We start from the raw sequence: 25,015 nt of genomic DNA on the forward strand, positions 1-25,015 counted from the left end.
TTGTTGCACTTTTCTAAATATAAAAGATTTTAGCTGTTGCTGTTTCATTTTCAATGTCCTTATTTTTGTTCCTGTTTGCACAAAACATCAGCAATTGTTGTTGCCTTTTGTTTACTGACTGTACCCAATGTGAACAAAACTGTAAACTTAAAACTAAGGTGGACCGTGATTTTGGGGCATGCCATTACCCCCTGCTGATTATATACTGTATCGATGTGGTTTCATCATTATAACAGGCCAACTGTTAGCAAAATAATCACAAAATACAAATATACTACTCTACTATGCTGCACATACTCTACACTACTATACTCCAAAATTACAAGAACGACACTCCTGCTTAAGAAGCTCAGTGTCCGTGTGACATCGCAGATGTTGATGGTTGAAATTCCATATTTAGTTTGAATTTTGAGGCATATTTTTCCCAGAAAATGTTGGTTGTACTCCATATTGTACCACTTTTGGAGAATCTGACTGTGGTATTAAAGTTTACTAAGCCACCTTGTAATGTCCTAGAACGGTTGATGTTCTGAAAGGACACTTCATCATTTGGAATCCAAGACAGGAATGTTTTCCATTCAGTGATGCCGTTTGAAGAAACATTAGCAGACAGCGTCTCTTAGTTAGACCTCCACCTCATGTTTCTGTTTACGACCACCCAGGAGGGTCGCTTCTTATAAATGCAAACGTTTCATAAACCGGACGGCAATTTGACTCCTCCGCTGTGCGTCCAAACAAACCGGGATTTATAATTCACGTGATTTATGATCTATCAGCATGCCAAAGCACCTGTGTATGCTCAAGCGTTGGTTTATAAATGTGCCGGCTGCAGATAAAGTAAAACTAGATGTAGATGCATCGGACGATTTCATTCAAAACCTGCTCATGTGTTTATTATGCACAATAAATCTAAAAGCACTTGGAGTGTCAACACTATCTGGTGCTTCTGCTGCACCTTCATTGTCGAGCCAAATGATAAGTTGCTTTTTAAATTGCGGGGACAGTGACACATGCATAGTAATGAGACACTGAATGTTCCCCATGTGAAATGATTAATTGCTGAATATCATGTGGCAAAGTGATAGAATTGTAAGGCCATGGCTGTTTAACTTTTGGCACTGAAATAAAGACCAACCCTTGTATCACAATCAATTTTCAGTATATTTCTGCATATTTTCACCCACATTTTTCGACATACTCTGAACCTGCTTTCAATATAAATCTTTTTGAAACCATAAAACCCATTCACCTGTCAAAACACTCAGATCCAATTTCCTTATTTTTTGTTTTGTTTCCATAAGACATCTGAAATGACTGTTATGCATTGGGCATGAGTGCATGTGATTATCATATGAAAGGTTATATTTGACCCTGACAAGTCAGTTGCGTTTAGCATCCATTTTGAGCCGCTCTCCCCTTTTGTTCAGGCTTACCTTGACTATCACTTGGCTATGCCTTTGAGCTGGCTGATGTCTCTATACGTGACAGGTATTACACAATAAAAATGTTTCAGCAAAGCTCACTATGTGGGGTAATTGGCGCTGTTTAAAAATGCATCAGGTTTTGGCATGGAAGCACACACACAAATTCATACACAGTTGCACGCCAGGCGCTTTCTGATGTGACCCGTCAAAACCCATTAAGGCTTAAAACATACTTCCAACTGACACCCGGAGTCTCCATGAGAAAGCCGCCAATTACCAGTGGAAAATATCCCCCACCTTTACTGCCACATTTGCATGTGAGTGGAGTGATCGGTTCAAATGAGACCATTTTGGCGCTGTTCAAAATCCCACAGTATGCCGTCAGATCATGGCGGGAGTAAAGGGGGAGGCTGATATAGTAATATGAAGTCAGCGCTTTAACGGCAGGTTTCAAAGTTGCTTGCACTGCAGAGTGAAGTTAGACCCTCAGAATTGTGGTAACAGATGGAAGTTGGCCCCGTCTTTGCATAGCTTCTACCATGAGTTGGCTTTTGCCGGAACACAGTGGGTCTGAACTGTTTTCATTTAAATACGTTTAACTACAAGGGAAGGGGAATAACAAACTCTGAACATGAATGGCTGTTGCAGTGCGAGCGAAAAGTACAAACAGTGCTGTTTTATGCAATAATAAGGGCTTTAATTAGAATGTCATGCTCCTAGTTTTCTGGTTCTCGTAGTGGTTTGTGTTTGTGTGTCTGTTGCCCTTTTTACATTTCAAGGAGTTAAACATCAATCTACAAGTGCTACCTTCTCCCTTCTTAATAGATACAAGGAAGCCAGTAAATACTGAATAAAGTTGGGTCCTCCACATTCGTTTTCTGAAATGGCTGCCGCATTCCAGAAAACTGTGAAGTGGGAAATATTTGACCTTTGACTAGAACCTACTTGTGAACTTGGGACACATAGACGGAGCCCGACTTTCCAGAGATTAGGATATTTGGCATCACAACTACGTAAAAGCCAATAGCGTCTTCCGTCAGAAATCCTGCAAAACTGGTGCATTGGAGCCATAAGAGTAGAGCTGCCATTTATCCTTCGTTGCTTTATACGAAAACCAGCGAGGTGGGATATTGCCATGACTGTGTGCAGTTTCACACAGCTCGACGGCGTCTCACAACTGATGTAAAATACTTTCAGCAACAATTGCTTTCAACGAAGCAAGGCAGGGGAAGTGACTGAGTGTTAAACGTCATACACTGGTCCTGGCGTTACGAAAAACTCCTGCCCCTTTACAGCTCTTATACTGTACTACTGTACCTCCAAAGGCAGAAAAATCCTAGGTTGGTAGAAAAATGCTGGTAAATGCTGTCTTTTACAGGCAGTGTGCGAAAGCAGAAGGCAAAAGAGGGAATATACTGCGTTTTTGTCTCAGTGTATCTGCAAAAGTGTACTTAGAGCCATTGCAATCAAGATCATTCATGTTCATCTTTGTCTCTCACTCAGTTCATTGTGTCGTCTGCATGTGTCACTCTGATTATCTGACCATTACAGCCTCTGAAAAGTTGATGATGAAGATGCAGATGAGGATGATGATGTGCATCTGAAGTCAGTGCAGAAGTAGGCCAATAGATGTGAATCCGAGCATATGTCAATCAGAGACAATAATCACCCAGCTCCTGGCTGAGGTGGGAACTGACATAGTGGACTTGCTGGACACATACACACACACACACACACACGCGCACACACACACACACACACAGACCAACTTGTCTAGACTGAAATGTGCCTAAACTTTTCACAGAGGCCAATTATACATGACTTCCCTAAGAGATGAGCAACAAAAACAGTATGCTAGTTAGTTACTATTACCATATTCAAGTAAGTTGGAAGCAGCAGAATCCTCTGTTCAGTGACACTTATACAACACAATTAATACATTGGATGGTATTTTATGCCTTTCACGCAAAGGACAGTCTGCAATGCTTGTTTTTGACCGTTGAGTTTGTGTCTAATCTATTTGAGCTGGGGAGTGGGTAGAAGATTTTGTCGTAATGTATTAAGCTCATGTTGGACCCATGCGGAAAACAAATCCTGGCAAAAACAAAACCTCCTTGGTGGAAGTGAATTCAAACTGTAATTCTAAGAGCTGCAGTCATGGGAAGTTAAGGTACCGCCACACCAACCTCTGCCATGGCACAGCTCCTCCAGGCAGCATTAATCCGCTCAATACAGTGCTGACTTGGAAATAGAGTTGGCATGCTCTCGCCGTGCTTGCATGGGTTTTTGCCGGGTACTCCGACCTGCCAGGTGGCACTGGTTAGCACATCTGTCTCCAAGTTCTGGGGACCGGGGTTCAAATCCTGGCCCCACCTGTGTGGAGTTTGCATGTTCTCCCCGCGACTGGGTGGGTTTTCTCCGGGCACTCCGGTTTCCTCCAACATCATAAAAACATGCGTGGTAGGTTGGTTGAAGACTCTAAATTGCAAATGTGAGTGCGAATGGTTGTTTGTTTATATGTGCCCAGCGATTGGCTGGCGACCGGTTCAGGGTGTACCCTGCCTCTCGCCCGAAGATAGCTGGGATAGGCTCCAGCGGCCCGCGACCCTAGTGAGGAGAAGCGGTGGAGAAACTAGATGGATGGATAAGTCACACAATATAATGTCCCATAGGCATCATAAAAATAATTTACATCAGCCAATATCAGATGTATATTTGAACTAAAAACATCTCTTGCAGCATAAATTGAGTTTGGCACACTTTTTCTTTTTTTTTTAATGTGACAGAATTAACATGCAAATCTAATCCGCTGTGGTGATAGTGTGAAATGGCCTATTATGCTTCTGTTGAAATAAAATGGTGATGACATTGATTGTACAATGTGACACATTTTCTTCATATGCGGCAGACAGTAATGACCGGGCTGATGGCAGGAACATCATTATCACCACCGTAATCACCATTCGTATATTCAGCACTGTTTTCAGTGGGAGATTGCTTTGAATCTCCTATTGGTTACTCAGGAGGTGATCGAAAGATGGACATGCTCACACACACACGCGCGCGCGCACACACAGACACACTGCACACACACGTACACACAGATCCACCCGGTGGCATTAAACGAGGCTTTTCATTGTTGCCCTTGTGATTAAAGCCCAGCGCTATTGAGTCTCTTATATTGTCATCAGAGCGCTTTTGTGATGTGTCTGGGCTGCATGTATGTGTTTGCGCTCCCCGTAGTGGCCCTGCTGTAAATGAATGTCGTCTTGCATGGGCCCCAATGCGCCCGATCAATACTTCATTAGGCCTGGATTGTCTTGTGTCCATGCAACCTTGAAGCTGTTCCTTAATTACCCCAGCATTAAGCCAGGGGACGCACCACCACAATATCTGTGAACTCCTGCCCCCTGCCACCCTCACATGCACACGAAAGCGCACATGTTCAAACATTAATTAACAAGATGCGCGCATACAGAGGTAAAATGCATAAACATATATGTTCTGACCTTCATACTGAATACAAAGCAATAAAGCACATTGGAGCAGCAGTATTAGGAGAGATTTGATGGGCAAAGAAAGGAAATATGAAGAAGGGATGGTTTCCAAATGCAGAGGGGGGAGGAGGGCAGGAGACGCTGCAGGAGTTGAGGGGTGAATTGAGGGCAACGAGGGAGGCCGAGACAATCAGCATTTGCCATAGAGAAAAAAGGTGCATGAGTGAATTTGTCAAAGGGCTTTTCTAATACCGTGGAACCTCAGAAGCCTCAATTTTAAGATGCTAATGGACCTCCGATTTGGTCAGTTTTAAAAATGTATTTTCCCATAGAGATGAATTATACTTAGAATCATTCATTTCAGTGTCAAAGCACTTGCCATCAAAACTCTTGGAGAGAGAAAAAAAAAAGAAGTCACAATTCCAAAATTCTTACTTTGATACTATACCTCGGTACTGATACTGAAACGATGTCATGAAAAAAAAAAAAAAACATCATAAAAGCAGCTGAATTATTGATGACAAAACATGGAACTTCAAATTTCTTGTATTTTGTTAATTCAAAATGATATTTGGGAGTGGAGGATATAAGAAAAAGTTGTTATATAGACCCTGCTGATAAAAAAAAAAAGACAGCAGTTCAGCTACAGGTAATTAACAAAAATAAAATAATAGCTTTGTTTAAAATATAAAAAGGAAAAAGTTTTTTTCATCACAAAACAGATGTGTGAAAAGCAGCACACATTTCAGCTTTTTACTCTCTGGGTTTATTGTTCGGACACTTCAGTCACTCAGTAGAAAAGAAATGTTGCTAATTTGTGAGCAAAGTTCATTTTGAGAACTGTTTTTCAGTAATTCGATTCCGAGGAATTTTTGACTTACGTGCCCAGCGATTCCGCATATCGATTCCTCTTACTCGACAAATGAGTGATTATGTCGTGAAAAGGTGATACCGAGGTTCTTTACAACTTTGCCCAAAGTTTTAATATAAACAAAAGCTGGATTATTTCTCATAAGCAGAAATATATCTCTGTGATATAAAATCGTATACAGTATTCCCTCACGGTGCACCTATTGCCGATTCAGTACATTGTAGATTATATTTTTCATATTTATATTAGACATTACTACCCATATCGTGGGATTTGGAGTGTATGCTGTATTTATTTATTTTTTATTATTAAATAAAGGCTTCCTAGCCTAAAACATATAAAACTGTAAAAAAAATTAAAAAAAATAAAAAATAAAAAAGAAAGAAAATTCATCAAAACACATATTCCAAATAATAGAATGTATACTCTGCATTTCTTTATGTTTAAGAGTTTAAAAGATATACGGTATAAGCCTACAGGAAGTTTTTATGAGTAGAGGATAATAGAAGTGTGGGGGAGATTAAAGAGTCTGCGGATGTTCATACATCTTTAAAATACAAATCCCAATTCCCATGAAGCTGGGATGTTGTGTAAAATGTAAATAAAAACAAAATTTTATGATCTGCAAATCTTTTTCAACCCATATTCAATTAAATACACTACAAAGACAAGATATTGAATGTTTAAACTGATCAACTTTATCATTGTTTTTGCAAATAGTCACTCATTTTGAATTCGTGCCTCTATCACTTTCCAAAAAAGCTGGGACAGTTGGGAAATTTGAGGACTGGTCAAAAACACCTGATTGGAACATTCCACAGGTGAAGCGGTCAATTGGAACAGGTGTCACAATTAGGTGTAAAAGAAGCGAAAGGTTGTTGTTCAATAGCAAGGATGGGCCACGGTTCACCACTTTGTAAACAAGGAATTTAGGGATTTCATATCATCAAAAGATTCAGAGAACCTGGAGAAATCTCTGCACATCAGCGAAAAGGCTAATAATTACTCATTTTTGTTAGCCCATCTATGGCATTTGCATTAAGCTTGTGCACATTGTTTCATTTTATTTGTTTTACGTGTCAGTTTTATGGTAAACTTCAACTGGGAGTGAGAAATAAACAGCTGTAAGCAAGCACTTTCTGCCTCTTATGAAGAGTTATTTGCTATTGGTGGAACTGCACATAGCCACTCTTAAAAACACTGGTCCTAAAAAGACATACGATAGTACAGTTTTCGATGGCAAAGTATCGTGGCACTATTTTTAGTACCGGTATACCTTGCAACCCAATTTTAAAACACTTTTAAAATAAACTTTAAGTTACATTCTTGAAGCAGACGTTCACCAGTCTAATAAGACTCAGTTAAAAATGATTAAAGTGTGTCTTTACTTAAGGAGTTTTTTTTTTTTTTTTTTTTTAATTTAACATGACAGTGTCACACAAGTATAAAATAAAAATAAAAACGGGCAAGCTGTCATGCGTAGCAGTCTACATCTTTACTTAGTAGTCTTGGTTGTAAATCAGCATAAACAGAAATGCACAATGCCGGACATATAAGATCTAAATGTTCGTTCTTTAGTCACAAACATTGGTCAATGCCGGCTCCAGTTGAGAGCAACATCAATAAAAGAAAGACAACCGCCAGTGATAGTGCACCAAAGTTACAACCCGTCACATGCCTTTAATTTTCCCCATTTAATTTCTCATAACAATACATTTCAAACAGAGAAATATGCAACAGGAATGTTTTGGGGGGGGGGGGGGGGGGAGCCGAGTCGCTGCTGTAACCTTTTTGTTTTCAGATCAGACGCAGACAGCAGAGGATGAAAGGCCTAAATGTCACCAGGCTTGACATTTTGACCGCGCATGTCTGTGTATGTATGTATTTATATTAATGCGTGTGGCTGTGCACTTGATATGCGGCTACATTTTTTTTCTTTTTCTTTTTTTGCACGTAATACCAGTCTAATCCTTTCTGTCTGTTGAGAACATACTGTATATTTCTTGGATTAACAGAGCCAAAGAGGAATAAGATCATAATTGTGTTTTCTTACAAATTGTTACTTCTGAGTTTGAACCGTTTTCTTAACAAAGTTAGATGCTGCACCGCCCTATGACACCCACACGTCACATTTGGTTTTCAACAGCAATAAAAACACATTTCCTAAAATGCTCAACGACAGATTTAGCACCAGAAACACAGATGTTTTCCCAGCTGCCACAGTATGGCTCTCAATGACCAAATAATACTTTTAATTAGTCGTTAAGTTCCTATCAGCTTGTAACAATGTCACGCCAGAATTACATTTACATTTCACTTTGACTTCAGTGTAACTCAGAATGTAATGGCGAATTTGGCCATCAGATTTTGTCCACGACACATCAATTTGAATGTAATTGCCAATCATGTGCTCAAACCATACCGTTCATAATCGAAGGTTTTTGACAGTTGGTTCGTGGCTTTGCTCTTCAGGATGCTGTGCGTTATCCCTCGTGGTCCAAACCAGAAGTACCTGTTTTGAAGCGCATTTGGCAGCGTTGTAAAAAGGGCCTTATAAACTGATTTGCATTACTTGTTTGGCTACATACTTTTAACAGGACACACAGGCGAACACAAACAATCTAATTATGTTCGAAATCGTCATAAGGCAGAGATACGGGATTTTCATTGGACAGGGACTATAAACGATACCGGTGTTAATATAAGTCCGTGGAAGACAGGCGGTTTTTGGGAATGGACAAGCACACTAAGGCTGCATGAGAGGCACGAGGAAGAAAGATGAGAGACTGTACAATGTGTTCAAATAGATCCTTACAAGCAAAAGAAAACAGAGGGGAGAGACCAGCAGACGAGGAAGGGAGGCAGAAGAGGAGGACGTTGAGGAGTGTGTAGGGGTGGGGGGTGTGGAAGAAGAGGCAGATGGGGAGGGCAGAGAGGGGGGTAGTCGGGGGGTGCAATCAAATGGCACTCATGACAAATGACATCCCCTGTCTCCCAGTCCCCTCTCCTCAGCACCATGATTTGTCATCTCCACTTCTGACATTTTTCATCGCACTATCAAATCACCCTGACAGAATGATATTTTCTAATTCTCCCAGCCTTGGAGCACGCCAAAAATAATGGCCTCCACATGCTATGCACACGCTTCCTCTTGTTTCCATTCGGCTATTTTTTATTTTTTCCCCACTCGATGCGCTGATTCTCTGGTAATGCAAATGCAGCATTGACAATAAATTGACTGTCAGCAATCTGCTCTTCAGAGTCATTTAAGAGGTTTCTTTCTAGAGATGGTATGTGTAAATGTCATTTTCCTTTACTCTTACAGTTCTCATTTGCTGTTGTGCATGTATGATGAATATAAAAAGTCTAGCTGTCTTAGAAGACTTGTGAACCAAGTACAGCACACATTTACTGAACTACATTTTTAAAGCTTACCTTCACTTTTGATATTCTTGCTGCAGTTATGTGGTGGACATTGGAATCAGCCCAATAATCCTTTATCTTTCTCTCGACCAACTTAAATGAGTCCCCCACCTGCTGAGCCCTTGATTTTCCCACCGTATCATCCTTTCAATGTTTTATTGACTATAAATAAGGACAATGTCATATCTTCCTTGACCCACCTATTCCATAATCCAGGTCATGGCACGGCAAATGAGTGTATGGCTAATTCTATGCCAGCAGGAGATCACTATCCCTGTAGCCCGAAGGCATACAAAGAAACAGGGTTATCGCCAACTCTTCGCTTGACTGCTTTGGATCTTTTTGATAAGCACTAACATGCAAATCTATCGACATCTCGGAGGGGCAGCGATTAAACACATTTCCTGCTTTAGAGTAGCTCTGCATGATTCACATAACAACAAATGTGCTCTCGTTAATCTTAATACAGTCTGTGTTGAACTCGAACTTTTCGCTTCATTCTTTGCACACAAAGCCAATTTGAATTAGAAATTAACACAATAGATAATCAATTGATTGTGAAGAATGAATGGATGGATTTGTTTCATAGCATTTAGTGTTTAATTATCCATTTTTGTCAAGAAATATTTCCTCAAGTCTGCAAATAGTGGCCATGGGAGTTCATCAATAATCTTTCATGTTGTGCAGGGAACTTGTTTACAACAAGCTGCAAGTCTACATTTGAATTCATTTGCTATATGCGTTGTGTGATTCAGGGCTGGGTTTTGGTTTGTCAATATAGTGTAAATGACGTTAACGTACACAATGATATCACATATGGGTCTCTTGAAATGTAAAATTGCATAAATAGAGGTTCAGAACAGAACCGGGCACCATTTTTTTTATTAATACTCCCCACAGTCGATCAAGTCGATCATTTTGTTAAAAGTGCATCATTATCACTGCTCCAATAGAACAGAATAAAATAAAACTCTGTTAAAGATACGGCTCATCTGAGTGACACTGTTAATGTGCGCGTGTGTTTGTGTGTGTGTACACGTGTGTATGCTCATTTTACAACATCTGGGGTAATTAAGCATTAACCCGCTCCTTTTAAGCAGCTAGCGGGTGTTGTTGTTTCATGTAATAAACGTCATGTATGCATGATTTCACAATTTCTTCGTTAACTGTCCTACACTAACTGCTAAGCATCACCAGTGACCCCCCCCCCAGCTATGAGAATCTGCTAATAACACTAGCATTTAGCTGAAATCAACTGACTCATCTCACCAACTCAGTGGTAGTTTATTCTTCATTTTTATTTCTGCCAAGTCTTTTTGTACAGTATTTCAGCAACACCATCTGTGTAGAAATAAAGGAATATGACCTGATATTATTGTCAACACTTCCCATCTACACCATAGTAAAATGATTTGAACCCTGCCCCTAAGCTTCTAGTCTTACCGCCTTGTTAACCTGGGCCACGAACGATCCGGCATTGAATTCTTTGGATGAACATTTGTTTGGCAAAGTTTTAAACTGGATGCCCTCCCTGACACAACTCTCTGCAGTTATCCGGGCTTTGGATCGGCCTACGGTTTGCAATGACTTGTGCCCCCACCCACCCCCGTAGGGCTGAATTCTCGGTGGGGGACATGATATGTATTATGTATTACTCGTGCACTCACTGTAGTTGTCTCGCCGTGCTGCACTATTTGCATATAGTGGCCACTCATGCCAGAGTAGTATCTGCTTCATTTGCACACTGATTGAGGAGTATCTGTAACATTTGCACAACCATTGTCCCAGATTATCGCAGTACTCGTCACTTTAAACCGCATACACTCCTTGAAGTCTCAGTGCCCTTTGCACAATGGTCATTGCACCGGACTATTGCGTCATTAGCCATTCGAACTGAGGACTCTGCATCTTTTTGCACAATTGTTGTTTGTTGTTGTTTTTTGTCAATGTCTTTATGTCTCCAAAGTGTTCTGTAAATTGACTGTCTGTTGTACTAGAGCGGCTCCAACTACCGGAGACAAATTCCTTGTGTGTTTTGGACATACTTGGCAAATAAAGATGATTCTGATTCTGATTCTGATTCTGATAGTGAATAAAGAATAAACAAACAAACAAACAAACAAAAAACAGCAACTAAGGAACCAGCTGCAAGCGCGTCGACGTTCCACTGAAGAAGACCAAAGTGAGAAATGTCGCCAAGGGCCAATCAGAGCAATGTTGTTTGCCATATTTAAATTAAAGATAATATTGACTGCACATATCAAATATTAATGAGAAATCCAGCCGTCTCAAATGCCAGGTGTAAAACACCAATTAGAATAGCTTGACAAAAGACATCCTGGTTATTTTCAACCCATATGATCTTGCAAATCCAATTAAAGGACATCAAAGATTATTTAAAAACAAAATTAAAATAAAAAGAAAATGTTGGTGTGGGACCTTTGATATAAAGTTTAGAAAGTTTTCAGTTTGACTTCTTTAAGTCCACGGGTACTTGGTTGTTAAACTGCTCTGGTGTTGACCTACTGGACTCCGAGCTGGGCCACAGTGTCCATTTGATTCACCTTAAACATTAACTCGGACTCTGCTTTTGTAATACAAAGTGCAACGGCAACAGCTGGATGAAAATGAAGCAATATTAAAGCAATTTCAACTATAGCCGCTCTGAGATCAGGCCACTGCCAAAAGTAATACCTGAGCAGAATACATCACTTTTCTATCATCTGCGGATACGCTTAAGGTGAAATAGACCTCTTAAATGAGGCTCAATGATAACTGATGTATGGTAAATGATAGGGATAAGATAATACAGGAAATTGCGCGAATGGAGTCTGGGGACTGAATCAGTTCATTTCAGAGCAGAGCTACTGTGCGTCCTACCAATTTTTTTTTATCAAAAGTACTGTCTGTTCTTCTCTGCATATTTTATATTGAATCTCACATCTGTGCAACATGTACTTAACGTACACAGTGAGTGTAGCATATGCTTGCATACGAAGCAAAAGGGTGTTATCACCTCCTTACTTCCTGATCAGCTTGTAGCGTTCTTTTGAGCAAGACAGCGGTCGCTTCCTCTTACTCAGAGGCAAGACAGGCCGAATTAAACCTGAGTGTGAAATAACGGGGAGCAGAGGAGAGGGAAGTGTTGATGGGAGAGCAGCGAGGAGGAGAGATTGATTGAGCCAGCCAGAAGATGGCCGCTGCTGAAGGCCTCTCATAGGCAAGATGGATTTAGCGTCGGGTCCTCGCTGCTATCAGCCTTTGGCCTAATCTACCTCAAATTTCCCTCTGATTGCTTCCAAATTGCCTTCTCCCGTACTTTCACGCTGCTTCCTTACTGCCAACTCCTTGCCACTCGGAACAGAAACTGAAGCCTCGCCTGGTGAGCGTCTTCCTTGGCTTTGACTAAAAAATGTGCTCTGAGAGATTGGGGATGGAGGGGGCGATGGCTCCTGTGCCCTTGTGTGTGTGTGTGTGTGTGTGTAAGTCGGTTCCCTCATAAAACCAGTCTCTGGACTTGTCATTAAAATGCATTATCATCCTGCTGTGTCAAGAGAGGAGACAAATAGTCTCTCCCTCCGCCTGCTATCTGACTGTCTCATTCTTATTCTCTCTTTCATATACTCCCTGACTTCATCTCCTCAGGGGATGAAGGTAGAGGGGTCTTTTTTCCTCTTGTCCCACCTCTTTTTTTCTTGCTCGCCCCCCCCCTGCTTTAATTACTCCGGTTCTTCCCCTATTTCTCACTGTCTCAGCCTCCCTAGACATTCTGTCTCTGCTTTTTCTTTGCATTCTCACTCAAATTCACTGTGCAAAAACAAAATACAGAAAGTGGACGCGCTTTTCTTTCAGTGGCGTGGGGGCCTTTGCCTCAGCAGAGTGATAACAGAGATATAGTCTAACGCGCTCTGATTTGTTTGCCACTCATTTATCATGTGACCTTTTGCTGCTATCATTAATACAGAAGAGGGGTTGGGGGGAGGCTGCTGAGGGAGACAGACAGACAGGGAGGGGGGAGTTAACGATGGACATATTGCAAGACAAAGCTACAACCAAAGAAGCAGAGATACAGCGAGAAAGGTCAAGTAAAGAGACAAACAAAGTAGGAGCGACGTTGAGAGAGAATAGAGGGAGAGCACAAAGAGGAAAAAAAGAATAAGATTGAGAGAGAGAGAAAGCGATAACAGGGAAGGAGCAGAGAAGATTGCATTTTAGAATTACTGGCCAACACCTAACAATTTATGCCCTCATGCAGTGCTTGGCAGCAGCTGGAGACTGCAAAGCCTGCGGTGAATGTGAGTGTATGCGTGGATCTGTGTGTGTGTGTTTGCGCATGCATGTGTGTGTGTGTGTGTAAGAGAGGGAGAGGTGGAAGAAGAGTAAAGGTAAGCTACAGTATTCTATAGCACCAAAGTGACATTATCAAGGGGCATTAAGAGAAAAAGCACCGGCGATCAAGCCTTCTTGGCACTGATATGTTCTCAGTGTGTAAAGTAAGCCTGCACTGTGGTCTTCTGCAGCTAGCAGACTAAAAATATCTTCTCCCCTATCGACGCTCTTGTCTTTTCATTCTCGTTTTAACGCCAACATTTTACGTTGTTTTCCTACCAATAAAGGAATGAAAATATTTGGTCCTTCTGTCCACTGTGTTGCATTGATATTTAATTCATCGTGTCTTGAAGTATTTGAAGCAAAATAGAGCGTAATACAACATGGCGACTGCTATGCAGAGGTGCGTAGTAACGCGCTACATTTACTCAACAATTGGTGGTGGCAGGTGTGTGTCGACTCACATATATTATTTTACTCACAAATTACTCTTTACTTGAGTCGTTTTTTCATTGGGTACTTTCTTACTCTTACTCAAGTAAATATTTGGATGACTACTTTTTACTCTTACTTGAGTATAATATTTGGCTACTCTACCCACTTCTGCTGCTATGGAACGTTAAACCACGTCCATGTAGCCCTTTATTATAGCATCACATCAACCAGTGTATTGTTCTTTCATGCGGCATGTTTAATGTACAGAGATTTTGTTGGACCTCACGCTCAACTGTCTTTCAATCTGCTGTTCGGTTTTTTTCTTAAGCTAAAAAAGTGCTTTGTTTGCCATAAAACAATACTTACACACAGTACTGGAAATAACGTGAAATATTGTACACAAAAAAAATTGTAAAAAATAAAAATTATATATATATATATATAATTTTATTTTTTTTCCCCTTAGTCAACCAACAAAATATAGTCAATTCCCCATTCCTACTTACGAATACCCGAAGTATAAGAATTATTCCCTCCAGGGTGTAATTGAATAAACCATTGCAAATCTAAAACACCAACACCCAAGAATGAAAACCATCTGAGAGAACTCTTTATAGTGCAGATTCTTTTTTCTTTTAATGTCTAAACTGTGAAGTCAACAGCAGGCTGTTTGATCAAGTCCATAAATGTCCTCTCCACGGCCACAACTCTCCAATTGTGCAAGTAGAAAAGCTAACACAAAACATTTGTAGGCATGTTTTGATTTTTTTTAATAAACAGTTAATCCATTACAACATGAGATTGTAGTTAAGAAGACTTTGATCCAGATGGGGACATATCAGTTTGTTTATAGTTGAAAGGATTAAAATAAATGTGTAATTCTTGTGTTCGGACAACCCCTGCATCAAAAAAGGGTTTAGGCAAATACGAGAAACAATGTCAGTCCTAACTGTATCTTGTCATACTTGTACATGCAGGACCGCTGTTCCCCTTGTGCATAAACACAGGCCTCATCATCCCCTGCGTGTTATCTGCCGTGCGCCTGGCGTCAGCGGGGTGGAGGACAGACCACACAGCGAGGGCCACAAAAATTAAACCATCTACAATGCCATCGCCAGGCCCGGAATATGAAGAGAAAAAAAAATGAAGGTGACATTTGAAAAAGAGGGGGAGAAAGAGCGGTGTACCGGCGGGTGAAGGAGTGAGTGAGGGGGGAGGATTTAATAGGTCCCTGAGACACGAAGGGTGTGAGATGAGATGATGAAACCGCAGGATAGAGAAGAGCAGAGCGGGAGATTGTGTGTCAAAATGTGGATGTTTGGAGATTGGGCTTCCTACCCTGCCAAATGATTAAAATGTTCCGTCTGACATTCATATTCCACTATAGGAGTAGTTGTGCCTATGTACCAACCACTGTCTGGAATATGAATCAACCCTGCTTGTTTAGAAGTTTATGTGGCAAATGTTGATACAACTTGAGGATGGTAAATATGTGCTGTAAATATGTACTTGCGCTCAACAATTGAATTAAAAAAAATTAAAAATCATGTCATCAATAACGAAATTCTTAAAACTTTCCTAGTATAATTGTTCATTTCATCGGTTTATATACTTTTTTTCAAATTTAGTTTTGGATTGCTCAGTTGCATTAGAAATATTTGCTGAAGTGAATGGAGAATCGCTTCTCTTTCCATATAGTAATTTTAATATTTATAAAATGCACAAAAAATAAAATAATTAATATACTTGCGGTACTGATAGATTTTCGCACCAAACATATCAAGGGGCGCCTCAAACGTCACAAGCCTGAGTGTGTTCCTTTCCAACACTCTCGAGATGAGGGTTGTCATGGTTACGGGGGCAGAAAAATCACCCCATGGCCCACCCCACCCCACCCCCCGTGACACACGCACACCCGACACACACATCTTGTTGTGTGTCCCCCGCCTGCTCTTCTTTCCATTGTCCAGGCCTTGCTGATGTCACTGGTGAATGTATGACTGTATGACTTTACCATACAGGTTATGTGATGCATATCTGGACTGTGGCAGGAAGGGCTAAAACCGAAAGAAAAAGAGCCTTGTTGCCTCGATAGATAGATGGCTAAGACGCACCGCCAAAATACGCTTGAAATTTAAAAGAGAACATAATCAAACATGAGAGTAAATTCAACATTGAATCGCAACGAGATTTGGTATTGAGGGTGTTCTGCTTTCGCTTCCATTTCAGCTTTCCAGGTGCAATTCGCTTCTTTTTCCTCGGAATAATGTAGGAGAGGGTAGTAAAACCTTAAGAAGATATATTTGGGGGGGGGGAGAAAACATGGAAAGGAGAAAAAAAAAGGATTTTTGTTTGGTTTTGTTTTTGCGGTGTGTGCATGTCAATGCGCTGCATTAGAATTGAACTTCACTAAGCACTCAGGGGATTACAGTGCACTTGCTTCTGATAAATAGTCTTAATTTTGATAGGATTTTTAAAGCCATCAACATAATTATTGTTTTCTATGTTTCTTCCCCTTTCAACCTATTTTTTTTAATGAAGACCAAATGCAATAAACAAAATGGATATGCATCAAGGGGAATGATGGAGCTTTCAAGTCGAAACCTCTTGTGTCTATTAAGTGCTTCCATTACACCACATTCTTTTTTCTCTTTCATCAAAGCAGATTGCAGGTATCTCGATACGCTTAGCCTTTTGCAAAATGCTAACTTTGTTTAGAAGGAATATTAAAATCCATTATCTGAACATCTTGAACAGCCTCAAATGCAAATTAGTTGAAAAAGATCATGTACTTCATCACTGAAGAAATGTGTTCGTACTTGGATGATAAAATAATTATCATTTTACCTTTTTAGCCTGTATTGTTGCGTCTTGGAGTGTCGAGAAAAGTGCTTTATAAATACATATTATTATTATTAAATATTATTTTTATTGTTATGCTGTTTATAATTTGTAATTCCGTCCATCCTATCCTCACTCGGGTCGCGGGAAAATTTCGTAATTGTCATTTGTAATAATAAATTGTCATTGTAAGATTTTGAGTTGTTGCAGTTGTAATTTGTAATAATAAAATGTTTTGCTTCACTAAATGAAACCTAATTGTGTTAAATTGTTCAAAATGAATTTTAGCGATTCTTGAGACCAGACTGCCGAGAAAAAAACAAATACATTGTTCTCACTGCACTATGTCCGGACATCATGTGATTGGTGTTTGATAACTGACTATTGATCAGAACTGAGTTCTGACCCCAGCAATAAATCTGGAGCCCTAGTTCAGGTCACTGCGAAATATTTTAGTGCTGGCTAAAGAGGAATGGCCATTTATCCTCCCCCCCCTCCCAACCCTCCCTGCACGCACCTGTTTGTCTCTTTTTTATGACAGCAGCATGCTCATCATTCCTCTTAAGTTTTACCCTTTTATGACCTTTCGCCGATACCAAACGTGTCGGCTTTTATATATGGGCTGTCCTTCCATGACGGAATAGCCAGGAGGTTATGGAGGGGATGCATTAGGAAGTCCCCCCTGCCTCCTTCACTCCCTATCCCACCATGCGAGAGTCCCCAACCCTGGTCCATTCATTCATTTTGTTTGTCCCCTGCGGTTGGCCGGCAAGGCCTCTAAATCCCCCCTTTATTGTACACAGTGTGCACAAAGGCAGGCCTACGCTCTCATTTTCTTAATGGGCCTTTGAACGGGCGTGGACGCAAACATTAGAAAAAACACCTCCTGGTGTCCTCACGACTGTTTCTGGTCAGTCTGACAGACTTGCCTATGATATGCAAGCGCATAAGGGTCATTTTTATATAATTTGACCAATAACGGTAAAGCTGTCCCACTAAATGTCCTTTTGAAAATCAATTATTTTTACTCATACGACTATTTGAATTTTGGGCTGTTTTTTTCCATCAAAATGTCATAATTGTTTCTAAGAAGAATTTTGTATTTTTTTCCCCCCAAACCTTCCAACCAAAAGGTCTTTACCGTTAGGTGTCCCAAATGAAGATGAATGATTTGCATCGTGTTTTCTGAAAATGCTAATTCCATTTTTGGATATATAGGATTTTTCTCCTATTGTTTAATATGCCTGTTTGACAAATACTAACACAAAACAGAGTTGTTGTTTTTTTTTGTTCTTTTAGAAATGCTCCTTTTGGTCAAAACTTAAACCGTCTTTATCATTCATGCCACTGGAGAGACCCTCATTATGTTTTTGCAATACACCGGAGGGTTCTGTGAGCTGAAGTTGCCAGGATGAGGTAACCATTTTGCATTCGCACAATAGCAGACACCAAAATAAATGGTGTTATTTTTGAGATATGAATATGTATGAATTTGTGACTGTCAGAACTATGGCATGTCTTTACCGTTATAACAATTGTATAAAGAGTGTAATGAGTTTAATAATTAGGATAATTTTTGCACTTGTATCCGCAGTTTGAGCCGCAATACGTAAATTGTGCAACCCACATGATTTTTATGAAGCTGTTTGTCTTTACCATTATAGAAAGAAGTATATTTCAACGGGCCATTACAATCATCAATAACTATTTGAAAACAGGACGTGGCTTTTTCAGCATGGGAGACATTTACCCATATAAAACCAAGGCGGCATTCAAAAGAAAAATATTTTTTTTATTTTTTTTAAATTTACAGGTGCTGTTAGTGATCAAATTATATGAAAATGGCTCATACATGAAACATGTTGTGCTTCCTGAGGAGACGACGCAGCGGCAATAGGAGGTGGACAACACTTAGTCAAGCACGCCGAGATGACCCACTTGATCTTCTGGTTGACGCCAATCCTCCCTCGGCTTTCTTTCTCTCGCGCTCGACACCTTCCTCTTCATGAGCAACAAAAGTAGGATTACCCAGAGAGAGAGAGAGAGAGAGAGAGAGAGAGAGAGAGAGAGCGAGAGAGAGAGCGGGAGACAGTAAAAGAACATCGTGTTTATGCAGAGTTAAGCTTTTTTTAACCCGGGGGTTTTTCCATCATAAAATAGACTCCCTTCCAGGCTGGCTACTAATTATTGACCAGGATGGGAGAGGGACAGTCATTACGCATGGACATTCCTCAGAAACTTTTTGTCTGCTCAGAAATCTAGTAGGCCATTAGTATTTTGTTGCCCCCACCCTCTTACAAAAATGCATGTGGAAGTCACACTGCCTTAAAGGACAAGGCCACCGCTTCATGGCAGTACAAGATCTCCTTCGAACGCTTTCCTCCATCTTTGACGTCTCTCTCACGTCACGTAACAAGCATATCTCCGCTTCTCATCTGGTCACTCAATCCAACACCGTTGTGCTCTGTGAAAAGGAATATGTGGTCAAAATATTTCTTCAGAGCAACAGTAATATGGACCTAAGGCATGCATGTCTGTCATACAGTATGTGGTTAAAAATACTCAAAATAAACGAAAACAGAATATGGATGTTGGATTCATCTCTTTGAATGAATTCCATTATTGTATAAGCGGCCGTGATGCTGTGGCTGGTCGGTGTATTTTGATGCATAATTATCTCCTGCGAAAATGGGTTCATTGCAACAACTCAAAATCTTACCAAGAATATTTGTTTTATTTCTTGTCAAAACTAATTTGATTACACTTAAAATAAGACACCTCACCTAAAAAGTAACTTTTTTGGGGGGGGGTTTTCACTTGTTTCAAGCAAAATTTCACTGTAAATAAGTAGATAAATCTGCCATAATAATAAGTATTTTAAGTAAAAATTAGCTTTAAACAAGTAAAAATTGTATCAAAACAAGGGACGTTTTAGGTGGTGAGTCTTATTTTAAGTGTAATCAGATTGGTTTAGAAATACGACAAATATTCTTGGTAAGATTTTTGGGAGAGTTTTTGCAGTGTTGACATTTTGCATGTGATTACTGACAGTTTGTTAGGAATTTAACACCTCATTTTCTTGACTTGTGCATTCTGCTCATATCTCATAGTGCGCTTTGCAAGTATTTAAGAAAAAATACAGTATATAAGCCTCCAAAAACAATGAAAGCCTCTTTCTTCCTTTTTTTCCTCCCTTTCACATTGCATTTGTTGCATTTATTTTAAAAAACATTAAGATCGTCTCAAAATTTTTCAATGTTTGTCAAATGTTTGTCAGTTGTAATAGTGTGTCATTATTCATCACTGATATTAGCCGTGTGTGACACTTCTCTGTGGCGCGGTGGCACTCACTTCGTTTCTACCCATCAGGCATTGGGGCATGACAGGGGGAAGTATTGTTAGGACTGCGGTCCCTAGCTTGTCCCCTGATGTAGACAGACATTCTAAACGACATCGGCCAATCAGACGCAAGATGGCGACCAGGGGTGGTGCTGAATGTGTGTGTGTGTGTGCACGTGTTTGTGTGTTGGATGGATGCTAGGGAGAAGATGAAAAAACCTGGGGAGCCTCATTTGATGCAGTTAATGTGCAGATTTATGTAGAGGGACAGTGGTCAACATTCATAAGATCTCCTTACTCCCTCCAAGCCTCCCGCCCCCGCCCATTCCATTTTCTTCTATTGCACACCCCCTTACACACACACACACACACACACACCAACCCCCAAAGCCCTTCTTCTCCTTTGCCTGATTTTCTTCTTCTTTGTCACTCACCGTCATTCCATCCGTTGCACCCTCTCTTTTTCCCCATCCCTCATCTGTCTTTCCTGCCTCCCCCTGCATCACTTCCCCCACGCCACCCCAACCCCTCACCCCTATGTAAGGACTGAGGTTGTTGTGGACTGTAGCCATCAGACCAATAGGAGGCATAGGTAGACCGTGCAACCGCGTAGCGATGATACACATCCCACCTTCAATATTTTATTTTTATGTCGCACGAAGCAGGCAGCTTCTGTGTTGAGCTAAGACACGTCGATAAACATGACAATTTATTTGCTCATCTCCTGTTAATTAAAATGATAAAACGCATAGATTCGATGTCTCTAAATGTGTCATTTCACATTTCAGATGTCTGCTTTCTGTGTACTGCTGATCTTGAAATAATCCAGTAAACTACAGATGATAAAATGCAATCGTCTTACTTTTTTTGTCTCTGCAATTTACATCTTTTTGTTTTTGAAATGTAATAATCAAATGTGTACATGACACATACAAGTACATGTGATAGAAATAAAAGGAACCACAACCAATACAGTAAATGGCAATGATTATTTAACTGATTGAAAAGAATATTATTTCACCATTCAATAAAACAGACCATAATATAGATAACAAAAAAATATGAATGCTTACCTTTTAAATGATATTCAATTTAAATTGAAATTTTTCTGCAGGCTCCATATCGTTTCAGGTTATGTTGTATTATCATGAATATTTTTAGACAATTAATTTCCTATATATTGTCACTGTCCAATCTCCACATCCAAAACACAAATAAAAAATACTGATGTAAATGCAAAACTTGAAGTCACATGTTTTGCAGTGGACAATATGAGAAATAGAGTTTTACAACCCCGTAATTATCGGATACGTTTTTGGCAACTAAATGTGATGTGATCTAGTTCACTTATGTGGTGTCATGATGTTTAAATGTTATTTTAAGGATTGTTCATTGTGTTGATTAAAAAAAAAATAATTATGAATTCAAATGTGGTTTGTCACTAACTGAATCCATTTACGTCTGAATTGAACTTTCCAACCGCACACACCAGCCTCTGCCACTTCCTCATCTTCCTGACCTTCATACAGTACTTTCTGTCTTCACTTTTATTTCCATCCCCTCTTCCCCAGTCCACTGACTTCTCTGGTAATCCCTCTCCATCATTACAGAGGCCCTTCACTCTTGGTGGGACTTTCTCACCCCTCGTTGCGCCTGCACTCCCGTCCATTTCCCCTCCACTTCTTCCCCATCTCTGAAGCACACCTCAGCGCAGCCTCTCCTTTCCATTTTTAAACCACCAAAAATTCACTTTAGAGAACAAACTTCTCAATCTAAATCAAATACTAACTGGCCCTTTAATAGATGCAGTGCTACAATTAATTGTCACTTGATATAAATAAACCTCTCTAAACTAGATGTCTCACTTTCCCCCCCCCGAGGAAGAAAATATGGGTAGTAACTGTAATTAGTGACTATTATTTGAGATAACTGCTGAGCTTTTTAAAACTCAGTTGCTAACTCGGTTGATAACCAAAACAGCAGCACAAGGTGTACGACATGTAAACAATTTACCAGCACAATTTTGAAACTGATTTTCATTATGTTGAGATGACGTTTTCCAGTGTTCCAATAGATTCTTATGTGCTCGTCCCAAATATTGCTTTTTACATATTTATGGTAGTCAGTTCACCTTGATTCTTGGTGAGGAAAAACAGCACTAAACAGTCAACAGTTTTTGAGTTTGATAAAAAAAAAAAACAATGCAGTAAATATTTGTGTTTACATGTTCCTGATGAGCTGTCTAAAATGGTTGATGGAAGCTAATGACATGAAAAAGTATGCGTTTCGCTTTTATGCCAGCAATCACTTTGTCATCCGGCTTCAAACGGGTGCATCTACCCCGCTTAAGAAACAAACTGTGTTTCTACCTGCAGCAGAAAAGTGTCTACTTTTTTCCTATTCTTTGTCTGGAAGCTTTACAAGTGAACCTCCCAGACTGGCTGCACCCTCGGGCAAGGAAGTGGAGACTATATATACATTGTGTGCGCGCGCGCGTGTGTGTGTGTGTGTGTTGTATGTCAGTATATGGCACAGCCACCCTTAAAAACAGGCTATAAAGATCCATAGCCCAATAGTAGCAAGTAAGTTGGAACTTAGGGATTTTGTTTTCCCCATTTGCATTAAAAAGTTGTTAGCTTATTTACTGTATTTCCATATTTTGTCCCGAGGCGATGTCATATAAACCGTGATCATACTTCCAGGGTCAAGAGACTGGATGACTGTTTGAATTGTGTTCAATCATAAAGACTTGATTATCAATATTAACTATCGAGAGGCAAAGTACTTTTGCTCAGTGTAAGGTTTACATTTTTGAACGCATATTTTGATGTTAACATTTTTTTCAATTTTTCTTCAATTTTTCTCATGATTTTCTGTCAGGCAATTCAGGCAAATGTATTTCTTAGAAAAAATAGCCCCGTTATCTTTTTAAACATCAATATGAATATATCTGATAACGTGCAAACTGCCTTTCAGAGCACATTATTAAAGAATTAAAAATTGCTCACAAAAAATAAGGCCACAAAGTTAGACATGCCTCTTGTGAAGAAACTTGTGTAAAATATATTTTAAAAAAACTGTGTAATTGTATAAAGACCCACGCTTTTATCTTCCTTTTATCCAATGTGAACACTTTTTAAATACCCCGGCTCATAATTTCGCATTGCCATTTTGCCTTGGGACTAAGATGCTACATGTTTAAGGCATCTGTCTTTTAAAAGAGAACTTTGATTTAAAAGAAAAGCCCAAACTCGGAAGCGTATTAAATCTTTTTAAATGTATTTTTGACGTGTGGTCATCACCCCACCAGTTGAGTATCACTGCTCTACATTGCTATGATATCATTGAAATGCTTGCACATCAAAAATTAAGACAAAAAGTTTTTCTATTATGACTCAAAAATAAGTGAACAAGGGGTGCAACTAACGATTATTTAAATAATAGATTAAGGTGTTGATTATTTTTTTTCTATTAATCGCTGAAGTGAATTAGGGCTGCAACTAACAAAGATTTGAATAATACATTAATGTGTCGATTATTTTTTTTTTTTATTAATCGCTGAATCGGAATAAAACAAATAAATAAATAAAAATTCCCTCCCTTTAGTCAAAATGGACATTATTTAAAATTAACAGTGCAGAAAATGCACATACACAAACAGATTATGACTCATTTACTGGTTTGGTCCGAAACATTGGTCAGAAAGTCGGCCAAAATGTTGATTATTATTTTTCTGAGTAAAAGGCTGATGTTTGCAAATATCTTATTTTGAAAAACAAAAACAAAAAAACCCCCACAAAGATAAACAGTTTCCTTTCATGGAGGACTACAGAAATCAGAGAATATTTAATGTTGAGAAAATCGGACAATTTTAAGTTAAACAAGGTCACTAAACGATTATTGGATTATCGAAATAGTGGTCGTTTAATCAATCGTTGCACCTCTAAAGTGAATAATGTACAATATAATTCATATGAAAAAAATCCATAATTCTTAATTGCATTTAATGTATGAAGGGCACTACCTTTTCTCTCAATAATTGTTTTCAATACAATGCTCCTAACTTTACAGTACATTAGCCAGGTCGGCATTGTAAATGACAATCTGTTCTCAATTGCCTTAACTGGATAAATAAAGGTTGAATGAATGAATGAATAAATAAATAAATAAAATATTCATAGAATCAGAGCACTCAAAGATGATATGTTGTTTGCCATTTATAAGTCAAGGAACTATATTTGGTAACTTCAACTGACATGAAAAAAAGAAACGTAGAAACGTGATATTTCCTCGCCAATCAGTGAAGACGTTAAGGAAAAAAAACATAAAATTGTGTCACTGGCAGTGTAGTGCTTCACTCATGACATGGGTTCAGTTCCCTCTAAAAGATGGTGTGTATGAGTGTGAAGGGTTGTTTGTCTCTACTGTATGTTCCTGGGGATTGACAGCAGTCCAGTCCAGGGTGTAGTCTGTCTTTTGCCCAAAGTCAGCTTGGATAGGCTCCAGCTCCCTGTGACGATCAGGATAAGCACTGCAGAAAATGGATGCCTGGTTGATTGGAGCTTTTAATTTCCCTCCTGTTTTTGGATTGACTTCTAATTTTGACGAGGCGGCCGTGTCGTACAGCATTTTTCATGGCTGGTGAAGCATTGACATATGAGCCAGACTTTCAAATTTGTCAGCCAAGCAGCAGCCTAACATTAAAAACTGACATTAAACCATTTGACCTGGTCTGACCTCTTCAAGCTCTGGCATTGGCGTTCCTTTATTAATTAAATCCCGTTTCAAATTGGTAGTCAGGTTAGGAGAAATTTTTAAGGTGAAAGCAAAGCAGATTTATTTATACAGCGCATTTC

This window comes from Phyllopteryx taeniolatus, chromosome 20 (assembly GCF_024500385.1).
Source record: "Phyllopteryx taeniolatus isolate TA_2022b chromosome 20, UOR_Ptae_1.2, whole genome shotgun sequence".
In the NCBI taxonomy this organism is placed as follows: domain Eukaryota; kingdom Metazoa; phylum Chordata; class Actinopteri; order Syngnathiformes; family Syngnathidae; genus Phyllopteryx; species Phyllopteryx taeniolatus.